The sequence below is a fragment of the Antechinus flavipes genome, chromosome 2 (genome assembly GCF_016432865.1).
Source record: "Antechinus flavipes isolate AdamAnt ecotype Samford, QLD, Australia chromosome 2, AdamAnt_v2, whole genome shotgun sequence".
In the NCBI taxonomy this organism is placed as follows: Eukaryota; Metazoa; Chordata; class Mammalia; order Dasyuromorphia; family Dasyuridae; genus Antechinus; species Antechinus flavipes.
The window spans coordinates 389268070-389282802 of record NC_067399.1 but is presented as its reverse complement, the minus strand read 5'-3'; the positions used below and the strand labels follow the sequence as shown (position 1 = coordinate 389282802).

The 14733-nt window shown below is 38.2% G+C and overlaps 1 protein-coding gene across 5 annotated transcripts in view; it reads right to left on the bottom strand.

The window, feature by feature from the left end:
• CYSTM1 (cysteine rich transmembrane module containing 1) overlaps nucleotides 1–14733 on the bottom strand; it is a 107405-nt gene that overhangs the window by 80141 nt on the left and 12531 nt on the right. Inside the window, exon 1 of one of the 5 annotated variants that reach the window (XM_051978542.1) lies at nucleotides 13609–13629. The exons of the other annotated variants lie outside the window; for them this stretch is intronic. The gene's annotated coding sequence lies outside the window, so the exon portion shown is untranslated. Of the gene's footprint in view, nucleotides 1–13608; nucleotides 13630–14733 lie in introns of those variants that run through there. 5 annotated transcript variants of the gene reach the window in all.

Here is a 14733-nt window from a genome sequence, read left to right as displayed (position 1 = left end):
GTAAAAAAAAAATCAAGGAATTAAGAAAAAGATTGGGTAATTTACCCCAATCAGGTTTTTCCCTAGAGATCTGGCAAAACTCAGTCTAGGACACTAAAAATATCAAAATTTCAACAGGAGTTTAAAAAAAAAAAAAAAAAGGGAAAAATCTTGTCCCTTAATTTTATGAAAGATGCAATTTTTAAAATGGATCTTGTAAACCTTGGGGGATTTGATGTTATTTTTCTCTAGAAAAATCTACTAAAAAGCTATTAGAAATAATTCACAACTTTAGCAAAGTTGTAAGATACAAAATAAATCCACATAAATCATCAGCATTTTTGTACATCACTAACAAAATCCAACAGCAAGAGATACAAAGAGCAATTCCATTTAAAATAACTGTCAATAGTATAAAATATTTGGGAATCTATCTGCCAAGGGAAAGTCAGGAACTATATGAGCAAAACTACAAAACACTTTCCACATATATAAAGTCAGATCCAAGCAAACGGAAAATATCAAGTGCTTTTGGATAGGGTGAGCGAATACAATAAAGATGACAACACTACCTAAAGTAATCTATTTATCTAGCCCTATACCAATCAAACTCCCAAGAAACTATAATTACTGACCTAGAAAAAATAACAACAAAATTTATCTGGAAGAACAAAAGATCAAGACTTTCAAGGGAACTAATGAAAAAAAAAATCAAATGAAGGTGGCCTAAATGTATCAGATCTAAAACTATATTATAAAGCAGCGGTCAGCAAAACCATTTGGTATTGGTTAAGAAACAGACTAGTTGGATCAGTGGAATAGGTTAGGTTCACAGGACAAAATAGTCAATAACTATAATAATCTAGTATTTGACAAACCGAAAGATCCCAGCTTTTGGGAAAAGAATTCACTGTTTGACAAAAGTTGTTGGGAAAATTGTAAATTAGAATGAACTGAATCAGCTACAACTAGCGAAACTACTCTGGGAGATGACTATGAACCACTACATAGAATTCCCAATCCCTATATTTTTGTCCACCTGCACTTTTGATTTACTTCACAGGCTAATTGTGCACTATTTCAAAGTCCGATTCTTTTTGTACAGCAAAATAACTGTTGGACATGTATACATACATTGTATTTAACTTATACTTCAACATATTTAACATGTATTGGTCAATGTGCCATCTAGGGGAAGGGATGGGGGGGAGGGGAAAAGTTGGAACAAAAGGTCTTGCAATTGTCAATGATAAAAAATTACCCATGTATATATCTTGTAAATAAAAAAAGCTATATTAAAAAAAAAAAAGACAAGATAATTGTAAATTAGTATGGCAGAAACTAGGCATTGACTGACCCACACTTAACACCGTATACCAAGATAAGGTCGAAATGGATTCATGATCTAGGCATAAAGAATGAGATTATAAATAAATTAGAAGAACATAGGATAGTTTACCTCTCAGATTTGTGGAGGAGGAAAGAATCTGTGACCATTACTGATCACAAAATAGAAAATTTTGATTATATCAAATTTAAAGGTTTTCATATAAACAAAACTAATGCAAATAAGATTAGAAGGGAAGCAATAAACTGGGAAAACATTTTTAAAGTCAAAAGGTCTGATAAAGGCCTCAAATTCAAAATATATAGAGAACTGACTCTAATTTATAAGAAATCAAGCCATTCTCCAATTGACATATGGTCAAAGGATATGAACAGACAATTTTTGGATGAAGAAATGCAAACTTTCTAGCCATATGAAAAGATGCTCCAAATCATTATTAATCAGAGAAATGCAAATTAGGACAATTCTGAGATATCACTCCACACCTCTCAGATTGGCTAGAATAACAGGAAAAAATAATGGTGAATGTTGGAGGGGATGTTGGAAAGAAAACTGGGACATTGATATACTGTTGGTGGAACTGTGATTTTTTTTTTTTTTTTAGTTCCCTTGAAATTAAAAAAAAAAAAAAAATCTTATGAAGGTGGTCTAGCTGTACCAGATCTAAAACTATATTATAAAGCAGCAGTTACCAAAACCATTTGGTATGGGCTTGAGCAAATTGGTGATCAGTTGATCAGTGGAATAGATTAGGCATACAAGACAAAATAGTCAATAACTATAACAATCTAGTGTTTGACAAACCCAAACCCCAATTTTTGGGATAAGATTCATTATTTGATGAAAACTTCTGGGAAAATTGGAAACTAGGATGGCAGAAATTAGGCATTGACCCACATACTTAACATCATATACCAAGATAAGATCGAAGGGTTCATGATCTAGACATAAAAAATGAGATTATAAATAAATTAGAAGAACATAGGATAGTTTACCTCTCAAACCTGTGGAGGAGTGTAATGGGTTTGAAATTCTTCGAGTCGATGCACTGAGGTCAGGACAGCTCAACACTTGAGGCTAACTACCATTTGGACAATACTCTATGGGCATATGCTTGGGGGATGGCCCTTCCCACTATCCTGTGCTGGCTCAATGACTGGTGTATACAGAGGATTGTAGGAGGGACTAGGGAGTGGAGTAAGACTAGCCAGAGTTTGGCAGTGGACAAGGAAGAAGGAAAACGCGAAGATACTGCTTCCATCCAATTCAATCCTACCTCTAAAGACCAAGAATAAAGACCAAGGACTTTTGCTTATTCTGACTCCAGCTGATTCTAAAGTATCCAGGGTGCTAACGCGGTCATCACATTTAGCGCCTGAGCGAGGGGGCCCGAGGACCCTAACTTCACGGAAGAAGTCTCTGGTAACCAGGAAATAAGGTATTTTAATAAACAAACAGGGAACTTACTTTGTTAAGGGCTAAACTAGTAACCTTTTCTAGCTGAAATGGGGCAGATATGGGGAAAAGATTCTCCCCCAGCCCTACCCCACGCCCACCCCCACCCCAAGAGGGCGCTATAGAAAGGATGCTTAAATTGATCAAGGGACAAGGCTTAATTGTAACTTGGTTGCAGATCGCTAGACTCTTGGGTAAATTAGAATGCACATCCCCTTGGTTCTTAAAGGAAGAGGAGATAGGGCTAGATAATTGGAAGCTGGTAGGAAAGCAACTCTGTGAATACTACAATGATAAAGGTCCTCATTCAATTTCCAAAGAAACATTCTATATATACAACATAATACAATTGGCCTTAAAGAATCCTGCAAGTTATAGAAAAAAGAAAAATTCTAAGAACAGCCAGATGAGAAGTGTGAGGAAAATGATGAGGACAAAGGAAGGATTAAAAGTGTTATCACTGGAGGGCATGGGGAGTTAAGTGAGGATGAAGGACGTAGTGATTCAACCCCACCTAAACTGGAACTGTTTCTTGACATGCCCCTATCAACTTCACTTTCCGGGATGGAGGGGGGAGGAGTACTGGGAGGGGCAGTGACACCACCAGCACTCCCCCTTCCGGCAAATCACATCCTCCTATGACTAGATTGCAAAAGGCAATACTTAAAGCCACAGAAGAAGGGCAGAATTTAGAAGGGCAATCTGAAAATAGATAATGTATCCTGTGATTCAACAGTTTAACTCTTCAGATCAAGAAAGAAGATATCCTCCTTTTGATATAGAAATCCTCAAAGACCTGAAAAAGGCTTGCATTCTTTATGGGGCTACATCAGCTTATGTTAAGATGTTATTACAGAATTTGGCTTATGAAATTTTAACCCTTAGAGACTGGAAATCTATAGCAAGGACATGCTTAAAACCTGGACAAAACTTGTTGTAGCTTTCTGAATATAGTGAGCTCTGTAGGATACAAGCCCAACTAGTCATAGTGGAGTTAATACTCCAATCACCTGTGACCAACTAACAGGTGTTGGTTCTTATGCAGAGATTTCATTTCAGATTAATTACCCCTTAGCAGCATATGAGCAAATGGCTGCTGCTGCTATAAAAACATGGGCTTTTCTCCCCAGTAAAAACAACAAGGGTGAAGCCTTCACAAAAATAACACAAGGAACAAATGAACCCTTTGCTGATTTTGTGGGATGTTTGCAGACAATTGTCATATGAACTAATGGTGAAAATGCAGTAACAGACATTATGATAAGGCAACTTGCTAAAGAAAGTGCTAATGAGGTTTGCAGAAGAATTATACTAGAACTACGCAAGGATGCTCCTTTAGAGGAGATCATAAGACATTGTGCAACAATGGGCACAAATACCTTTATAGCCAGGCTATGATGCAGACTTCCCAAGATCCCAACATGGGAAGACAGAGTCCCTTTTGGCAAGGGATTTCCAGAGAAACTCGTCAATGCTTTCAATGTGGTAAAGTAGGGCATCTGAAAGCTCAATGTTGGCATGGAGACATAGTGAGAAAACAGGGTGGGAGAAAAAGACCCCATACCCCATATCCAAAATGCAGGACTTCCATTGGGCATCAGAATGTAGACCGTTTCAGGGAAACGGGATGAGGGACCCAGCTCCAGGGTCCCAGGCAAAAAACACTTGGGACATGATGGAAGCCTATGGTGCACCCAGAGAGTGCCTAGAAGTCCGACGCCATCTGATGGGAGAAAGGGATTACCATTGGGGAGAATAGAGTTGTATGCAGCTGGGACAACTGGGATGTCTCCTGAAGAGGTGAAATCTGTTCCTCTCTAGCTTTGCTTCGAGGCATAGTAGGCTTGACCATTTCACCTCCTGAGAGTATGTACAAAACAGTGTTCATTCATATACTGATGTGGGAAACTGGGTAATGTGTAGATAATATCCCAGTCAATAATACAGGTAGACGATATGTGACATCACCCAGGAGAAGTAATAGCATCAAGTTTACTGATACAGACTCCTAATAAGCAATCTGGTGATAGTTACCCAGATTCTGACTCCAAGCAACAAAATCCAGGAATATACTGGACAGCAGCTGTGACAACTAACTGATCTATGCTCACTATCTATATAAATGACATACCATTAGGAGGATTGGTAGACACAGCTGAAGATTATATAGTCATTAGAGGTGCCAACTGGCCCAGTCACTGGCCAAAGATTAAGGCAGATACCTACATGTCTGGCATAGGAGGATCAATAGCAGCTGAAGTTAGTGCTACCCCTTTGAGATGGACAGTTGAAGGCAAAAGGAGTGAGTTTTTACTCCTTTTGTAGTTGAAAAGATCCCCATCAATCTGTGGGGAAGAGACATCTTACAACAATTAGGATTACAAATGAGAACTTTGGTTTTTTTAGGCAGAGCTGCTGTTGAAGGCCTGCCAACACTTTCACCTGTTCCTATTCAATGGAAAACTGATACATCACTGTGGTAGAACAGTGGCCCTTAGCTAGTGAAAAAAAAATTCTGGCCTTATTTGATGTAGTACAGGAGTGACTTGACCAAGGACACTTACAACTTTAAGTCCTTGGAATCCCCTTGTATTTGTTGAAAGAAAGAAAGAAAGAAAAGAAAAGAAAGGAAAGAAAGAAAGAAAGGAAGGAAGGAAGGAAGGAAGGAAGGAAGGAAGGAAGGAAGGAAGGAAGGAAGGAAGGAAGAAAGAAAGAAAAAGGAAGGAAGGAAGGAAGGAAGGAAATAAATCTGGAAAATGGAGAATTGTTGATTGATTTAAGAAAGGTAAATGAACAGATGGAAACTATGGGAACTCTTCAGCCTGGGCTTCCCTCTCCTACTCAATTGCCTAGAGAATGTCCTCTTTGGGTTATAGACTTTAAGGATTCTATTATTCTAGATAAGGAGGATATGAAAAGATTTGCCTTTTCAGTGCCTAGCGTTAACTTAGCTGAGCCTTATAAAAGATATGGACAGTTTTGCCACAGGGAATAAAAAGCAGCCCTACTATGTGTCAAATGTACATTGCTGCTGCTCTTACTCCAGTAAGAAAAGCATTTCCAATAGTTATGTTATTACATTATATGGATGATATATTGCAATGTGAAACTGAGGAGCAAATGTTAGAAGCATGTCTACAAAAGGCTACAGAAACACTAAGGAACTACAAATTGCACATAGCTCCAGAAAAAAATTCAAAGACATGCTCCTCTTCAATATTTAGGATATGAAGTATATCCTAAGGTGCTCACAATACAAAAATTTTCCTTAAGAACAGAGAAGCTAAACACCTTAAATGATTTTCAGAAATTGATAGACGATCTCCAATGGATATGTCCAGTGTTAGGTTTGATTATCTATCAGTTACAACCATTTTATGACACATTTTAAGAGGAGACAGTGCTTTAAACTCACCATGCCAGCTAACAAAAGAAGCTCAAGAGGCTTTGAGAGAAGTTGAACTCGCTTTATCCAATTTGGTTGAAAGAGACACTTAAAAAACCCTTGGAAATCTCAGTTTTTGCTACACAAGAGGGACCCACAGCAGTCCTTCATCAAGCAGACAGTGTGATAGAGTGATAGAGAGCACAACCAGAACAAAGCCTTACTCCTTATCCAATGCTTGTGGCTAGAATTTTATTAAAGGCCATTAAGCGAGCAGTACAATTATCTGGGATAAGACCAGACAAGATATACACCTTTTATACTACTGCACAAATTAATGTATGCTGTGAAACCATCCCAGAGTGGCAAATTTTATTAGTCATGGTTCCAAATTTTATACACAGGTCTCCATTAAAGATAACCAGACTATTACATAATTGGCGACGGATTGTCGAAGGTTTCTAAAGTTCCTCTTAAAGGACCAACTCTCTTTACAGATGCATCCAAACATAATATTTGCACTGTATACTCTCGTGACTTAACTATAAAGAGAGAACTCCTTTTCAGTCCACTCAACAGAATGAATTGTATGCAATCATTTTAGCTCTTACTTATTATCCAGGAGATATAACTATAATATCTGATTTGGCCTATTCAGTAGGTGTGGCACAAAGAATTGCCACAGTCCAAATAAAATTTGTAGCCTCTAATATATATCAGCTCTTTAAGGAACTTCAAGAGCAAGTGAGAAAGCATCCAGGTAAGAGTTATATCTTGCATGTCCACTCTCATAGTGGACTTCCAGGTCCTATCTTTGATGGTAATTCAAAGGCAGATAGCCTTCTAACCATGTTGGCCAATACTCCTTTATTTCAGGAAGCCCAAGAATCTCATTTTAAATACCATCAGGCTGCTCGAGCTTTACATTTACAATTTGGAATAACAAGAGAGGAAGCTAGGAGCACAGTAAAAGCCTGTACAGTTTGCATTCCTTTCCATGATCCTACACTGCCTCCAGGGAAGAACCCTCATGGTGTGAGACACAATGAAATTTGGCAAATGGAGGTGACCCATTATAAATCTTTTAGTAGTCTATCTTTTATCCATGTTGTGGTAGATACTTTTTCAGGATTCACTTTTGCAGTACCAGCAGCAAAAGAGATAGCCTGAGTGGTCACTGAATTCCTTTTACAAGCATTTGCAGTTATGGGTGTGCCACAAGCAATAAAAACAGATAATGGACCTGCATATACTTCTAAACATTTTGAACACGTTTGTGCACAGTATAAGATTTTACACATCACTGGCATACTTTTTAGTCCTCAAGGACAGGCAATAGTAGAGAGGAGAAACAGAGACATTAAGAAGCTCCTCCAAAAACAAAAGAAAGGGGGAGCCACAAGTAACCCTAGAGAACTTCAAAATCTCGCTCTTTATACTATTAACTTCTTAATTTTTGACAAAGATACACTGGCTCTGGCAGACAGATTTTATAAACCACTGGAAGGGAGTGTCCAGTGTGAGCAGCTTCACTATCTTTAGATAACCACCAGGTGATGTGAAGGAGATCCAGAAAGTGGTGAATGGAAGGGACCAGATAGGTTAACTGCTTGGGGGAGAGGTTTGCTTGTGTCTCCACAGATGGAGAAGGAATCAGATGGGTGCCAACGAGCTGTATTCGCCTTGTCCATCAGAGAGAGATGGAGCAGACCCTTGAAACGAAGGAGAAGACCCAAGAAACATTGGATGGTTCTATTGCTGACTGTGCCTACGACTGAAAGAGCCTGGCAGTTACGGAGTTTGATTCATGAACATCAAAAATTGCTGGACTTGAAAACCGTCAGGAATCACTGGATTCTCTGAGACACAATAAGATTGTTGTAGGACCTCAAAACCCTCAGGTATCATAGGATTCTCTGATTCTCTGAGACATGTTAAGATTGTAGTAGGACCTCAAAACCCTCAGGAATCATTGGATTCTCTGAGACATGTTAAGATTGTAGTAGGACCTCAAAACCCTCAGGAATCATTGGATTCTCTGAGACATGATAAGACTGTTGTAGGACTTGAAAACCCTCAGGAATCATTGGATTCTCCAAGACATGATAAGACTGTTGCAGGACTTCAAAAACTTGCAGGGATCACTGGATTCCCTGACACGTGAAGCAATGGACAATAGATTGGTTTTGGACTATCTCTTGGCTGATGAAGAAAGCTTATGTGTGACTGTTGTTTACATACCCTCCTTCTAGGACTTCTGAAAATCTTTTATAATACTATGTTGATTCATATTGTTTGCTATACCACTACGTGCATTTACAATTCATGTTTGTTACACCACATTGAGCCTGCACTGGCACCACATTGAGCCTGCACTGGCTTGTGAGGAGAGTCACCACTAATAGCCTCTGTGTTATTGCTATGTGATTGTGTAATACCTTCCATGCTGATGGGTTTGTGCATACCTGTTTTTAATAAGACCCTTCAACCCAGAAACCCGCTAGCAATCCCCACTTCCCTTTGGTGCTTTTCATCTCCCTTCCTGAGATGACAGGGAGAGTGTGATCATCTCCTTTTTTTTAGTGCTTTCACCTCCCTTCCTGAGAAGTTGGGGGGGGGGAGGGGGAGAGAGGGCGTGATCCACCTCCTTTTTGGGGTTCTCACCTCCCTGAGAAGTCAGGGATGACATGACCACCTGTGTTCTAAAATAAAAGAAAGCAGGAAATGTGATGGGCTTCAAACTCTTGAGTTGATGCACTGAGGTCAGGATAGCCAAGCACTTGAATTTAACTACTGATTGGACAATACTTTATGGGCATATGCTTGGAAAATGGCCCTTCCCACTATCCTGTGCTGGCTCAATGATTGGTGTATATAGAGGATTGTAGGAGGGACTAGGGGGGGTGGAGTAAGACTAGCCAGAGTCACTTTGGCAGTAGATGAGAGAGAAGGAAGGTCACAGAGATTCTGCTTACATCCAATTCAATCCTACCTCTAAAGACCAAGAATAAAGACTAAGGACTTTTGCTTATCCTGACTCAGGCTGATTCTAAGATATCCAGGGTGCTAAAGCGGTCATTACAGAGGAGGAAGGAATTGGTGACCAAAGAAGAATCAGAGATCATTATTGATCAAAAAATAGATAATTTTGATTATATTAAGTTAAAAAGTTTTTGTACAAACAAAACTAATGCAGACAAGATTAGAAGGGAAACAATAAACTGGGAAAACATTTTTACATCCAAAGGATCTGATAAAGGCCTCATTTCCAAAATACATAGAGAATTGGCTCAAATTTATAATACTTCAAGCCATTCTCCAACTGATAAATGGTAAAAGGATATGAACAGACAATTTTCAGATGAAGAAATCTTAACTATTTCTAGTCATATAAAAAGGTGTCTTAAATCACTACTGATCAGAGAAATGCAAATTAAGACATCTCTGAGATACCACTATACACCTGTCAGATCGGCTAAGATGACAGGAAAAGATAATGAATATTGGAGGGGATGTGGGAAAACTGGGACACATATATTGTTAGTGGAATTGTGAACAAATCCAACTGTTCTGGAGAGCAATTTCCAACTATCCTCAAAGTGATTAAACTGTGCATACCCTTTGATCCAGCACTGTTACTACTGGGCTTATATCCCAAAGAGATCTTAAAGGAGGGAAAGGGACCTACATGTGCAAAAATGTTTGTGGAAGCCCTTTTTATAGTGGCTAGAAACTAGAAACTGAGTGGATGCCCATCATTTGGAGAATGGCTGAATAAGTTATGGCATATGAATGTAATGGAATATTATTGTTCTGTACGAAATGACCAGCAGGATGAGTTCAGAGAGGCTGTAGAAACTTACATGAATTGATGCTAAGTGAAATGAGCAGAACCTGGAGATCATTATACACCACAACAAGAAGACTATACAATGATCAATTGTGATGGATGTGGCTCCCTTCAATAATGAGATGATTCAAACCAGTTCCAATTGTTCAGTAAAGAAGAGAGAGAACTATGGGAAATGAATGCTTGCATTTTTATTTTCCTTCTCAGGTTTTTTTCTTTCTTCCTAGATCGATTTTTCTTTTGCAGCAAAATTAACTGTATAAACATAAATACATATATTGGATTTAACATATACTTTAACATACTTAACATGTATTGGACTACCTGCCATCCAGGGGAGGGAGTGGGGGAAAGGGGGGGGGAAAGTTGGAACAGAAGGTTTTGCAAGGGTCAATGTTGAAAAAATGCCCATGCATTAGCTATAATAATAAAATAAGAAAAGAAAAGAAAAATATCCGGAGGGAGGAAGGAGAAAATAGGGGAGGTGAGCAGAATTACAGAAAATCTATATCACTTCAAATACAAGCTCTTTTTAAAGTATCTAAATAAAGACCTTCTTGTTAGATAGCTTCTTTATCATGTCAAAAGATTCTGGGAATCTTATTTTACTTGGCAAAAAGGCCAGAGTTAACAAGAATGACAATTTAAAATAGGTTTTTGGTATCCTGGAAAGCAATTTGTAACTAACTATATACCAAAGATCATTAACCTGTGATCTTTACCCCTTTAACCTAGCAAATTGTTATTAGGGAGAGAAAGTGAGAAAGTGTCCATGTTACAAAAATATCTATAGCAGTATTTTTTACTGTAGCAAAGTAGTGGAAATAAAGGAAATTGGAGAACTACTATTGATATGTAGATGCTAAATGTAATACCATCATACCATAAAAAATGATGAAAAGGATATAGCCAGAAAAAACTGGCAAGACTTGTGTGAAGTGAGGAGAACCAAGGATATAGTTACAACATTGTAAAGAAAAAAACTTTGAAAGATTTAAAAACTCTGATCAATGTAAAGATTAACCATTACTTCAGAGGACTAAAAACAAGCACACTTAGTGTAGTAGTGCAGAAAGACATGCCTTTTCAGATATGGTCAATATGTGAACCTGTATTTTGCATAACTGGATTAACATGACTAAAGGATTACAAGGAACTTTTTGCTGTGTTTTGTTTTGTTTTTTTTACTTTAGGGAAAGTGAGTAGTAGCAGAAAGCTAGTTATAGTGATATAAGAAAAATTAAAAAAGTAATAGCAGTGACCAACAGAAGGAAGAAGTATATAATCAATGACTGTCAAATGTATAGTTTTGATTGAATCTAGGCATTGGAAGGCAAAATGCAAAGAATTGGGCAGGGGATAGCTGAGAATGGAAATTTGGCTTAGATAAGTCATTTGGGAGTAATGCTATAAAGAAAAGCAATGTAAAAGGTTTTTTAAAGGGGAGAAGTGATGCAGCACCCTGCCACCTAGCCAAGTCCAACCTGTCTTTAAGACCCAGTTCAAGTTCTATTCCCTCTGGGTAGTGACTGAACTAGATGAGAGTAGGTAGCACATGAGTGAAATGCTGGACTCAACAGTCAAAAAGACATTCAAATTCAGTCTCAGACACTTATTACCATCTTGCTTCCCCAGTTTCCTCATCTGTGAAATAGCATCTATTTCCTAGGGCTATTGTGAAGATAAAATGAGATGTTTATTAAGTACTTTGCAAACCTTTAAGTACTATAAAAATATCAGTAACTGCTGTTATCTCTGAGGATCTTTCCAACTCTATGATTCTGTGATCTCTGGCGATTCCAGCATGAAATACTTGCTTTACCTTAGGGGGATTAAGACTAAACATCTAAATATTAAAAACACTAAACACTCTCTGTATTCAAACTCACTGAGGGTAGAAAAGCTCGAAACTCTCTGGGTAGTGACTAAAAATAAAGTGAATCACTGAACTTCACCACAAAACTTGAGTACAACAAGTCAGTCAGATCAGCAAGCATTTACTGAATACCTTCTGTCAGACACTGCAACGGGAACATAAACAAAGGCAAAAAACCATCCTGTTATCAAGGATCTCACAGTCTAATGGTAGAGAGAACATGCAAACACAACCAAGTATAGACAAAATAGAGAAAGGTGGAAGATAATCTAAGAGGGAAAGCCCTAGCATTAAGGAGGACAGGCAAAGTTTTCTCGTATAAAGTGGGGTTTCAATTGTAACTTGAAGGGAAGGCAGGAGGCAGAAATAAGGAGAATTGCAGGCAAACATCACAGAATAATAGGGTTGTTGTATGTTTGTTTCTATCATTACTCCTCTTTACTAAAATGAATTTTATGTACTAAATGGAATATGCAAAATGTTTTGGTATATTAAATAGATAAGATTATTTTAAACTATTTTGACTGTGAACTAATATGGCCTCCACTCTCAAATGAACCTACAAGACAAAAATCCATTTCACCCACACCTGGGAGCTTTACATGGGGTCTAAAGAACCCTTTCCATGGTACAAAGGAGCTATGCTTGACATATTTTCTTCTTGCTTTTGGTTAGAAAATACATTAAACATAAAATAAAACATGCCCTACAAAAATTAGTGTTTTCCATTTTCTATGAGCCTATCATTTGATTGTTGGAAATGCCTTCTTTACTGAGTAGAAAAGCCATGTTCCATGCTGGCAAAAAGCTGCCATATACGGAAGGCTGATGAACATAGTTAACTACATGCCAGTTAGTTTATTAGCTGATAAAAGCTCCTTTAAACACAGCATTAAATTCACTAAAATCCATTTTCAGAGCACCAATCCATTAAGGAAACTGTGGTAAATGACTCCCTTGAAAACAACAGAAACATAACCTGGAGCTAAGGATCTCTCCCAAATAGCTACAGCCTTCTTCATTTAAAACAAGAGTGCTCAACTTCTCAAAACCTTACCTGTGAAGATTTTCAATACAGTTTTTATGGCCCCAACATTCTAATTTTATATAGAACTTGCCAAAATTAGTATCCCTTCACATGCTCTAAAGCAGTGGTCCTCAAATTTTCTAACTGAGAGTATTAGTAAAATAAAAAATTAATTTGAACCACACCACAAGTTATATGTTCATATTCTATTTTATTATAAAGCTTATACAAAAAAGATTAATTTTGAAAGAATAAATATAAATGAAATACTTTTTGATCCTAACACCAATAGGAAGCCACAGGAATTTTCTGAGTAGGGAAATGACATGGATCAACCTGACCTTTAGAAAACTCACTTTGGCAGCTCTGTGGAGCCTGGACTGAATCAGGCTGGGAGAAATTTGAAACAGGAAGAACAATTTGGTGACTACTTCAATAGTCCAGGCAAAAAGTGATGAAGACTGGAAATAAGGTAGAAAAGTGGCTATTATAAGAGAATTTTTGTGAAGGTGGAAACAATATCTGACAATTGGATGTGTAAAATGGGGACAATAATAGCTTCTACCTCACTGGGTTGTTATGAGGGTGAAATGAGATGTTTGTAAATCACTATACAAATGTTAGCTATCATTATTGTTATTTAGTATAAATGATAGTGAGTTGAGGAAGACTCCAAAATTAAACCTACCTGGTTAGAAGATGATACTATAAAAGGATTGTTTTCCATCCCAGAACACAGAGTCAGCAGGCATCTGCAGCCACAAGGTGGTCTGGCATGGAGTCTAAGTAGTAACAGTAATGAAAAGGAGGAGAGACTGGAAATTCACAAAAACAACAGTTAAAGGAAGTAGACAGGCTGTAAATAGTAGATAAAAGGGGTGTTGCTAGAGCCAAGTTCCAGAACCAGCAATGGCAGGGAACTCCTGCTCTCACCTTCCCATTAGTTGATTATGAAGTCCTTGAGACCAGAGAGGTCCCAATCAGCCAATAAATATTTACTAAGTGTCTACAAAGCTAGGCATGGTGTTAACACTAAGCATACAAAGAAAGTTTTGTAAAAGTCTCTTTCTCAGGATCTCAGATTCTGGATAATATGCAAACAAGCAATATACAGGACAAAATGGAAAAAAACCCACAGAGGGAAGGCACCAGAATTAAGAAGAAAAGGGAAAAGTTTTTCCTAAAAGGTAGAATCTTATACGAAACCTGAAAGAAGCCAGACACACCAAAAGGCAGAAATGAGGAAGGAGTTTTTCAGGCACTGGGGATAACCAGTAAAAATGCCCAAAGTCACAAGTAAAGTGTTCTAGGGATGGCAAGGAGGCCAAAGTCACTGAAACAAAGATAATGCTGGGAAAGTGGAGGTTATGAAGGGCTCTGAAGGACAAACAGAATTTTATATTTGACTATAGAGATAATGGGAGCATGTGGTATTTACTGAGCACCGGTGGTAGGGGAGAGCTGAGTTGAGGATGGCTTGGATTGGAGAGAAAGAAGGGGCAGGAAGAAGCACCAGAGGGCTATTGCAGTAGTCTGGGTGTGAAGCGATGAAGGCCCCCACCAGATGGGTGGCCATGTCAGAAGAAGAAAGGAAACATGGCAGAGATGTTACGTAGGTAAAATCAACAGGACATGGCAATGGCTTGGATGTGAGGCATAAGAGGAAGGGTCTAAGAGTTTCAAGTTGGGATGACCAGAAGGATGGTGGCACACCTGGAGTTCAGGAAGGGGAGGGGGGGAGGGGGTTGGAGGAAACATGATGAGTTTTAACATGTCTATAGAACATTGAATTCAAGATGCCCAGTAGGCGGTT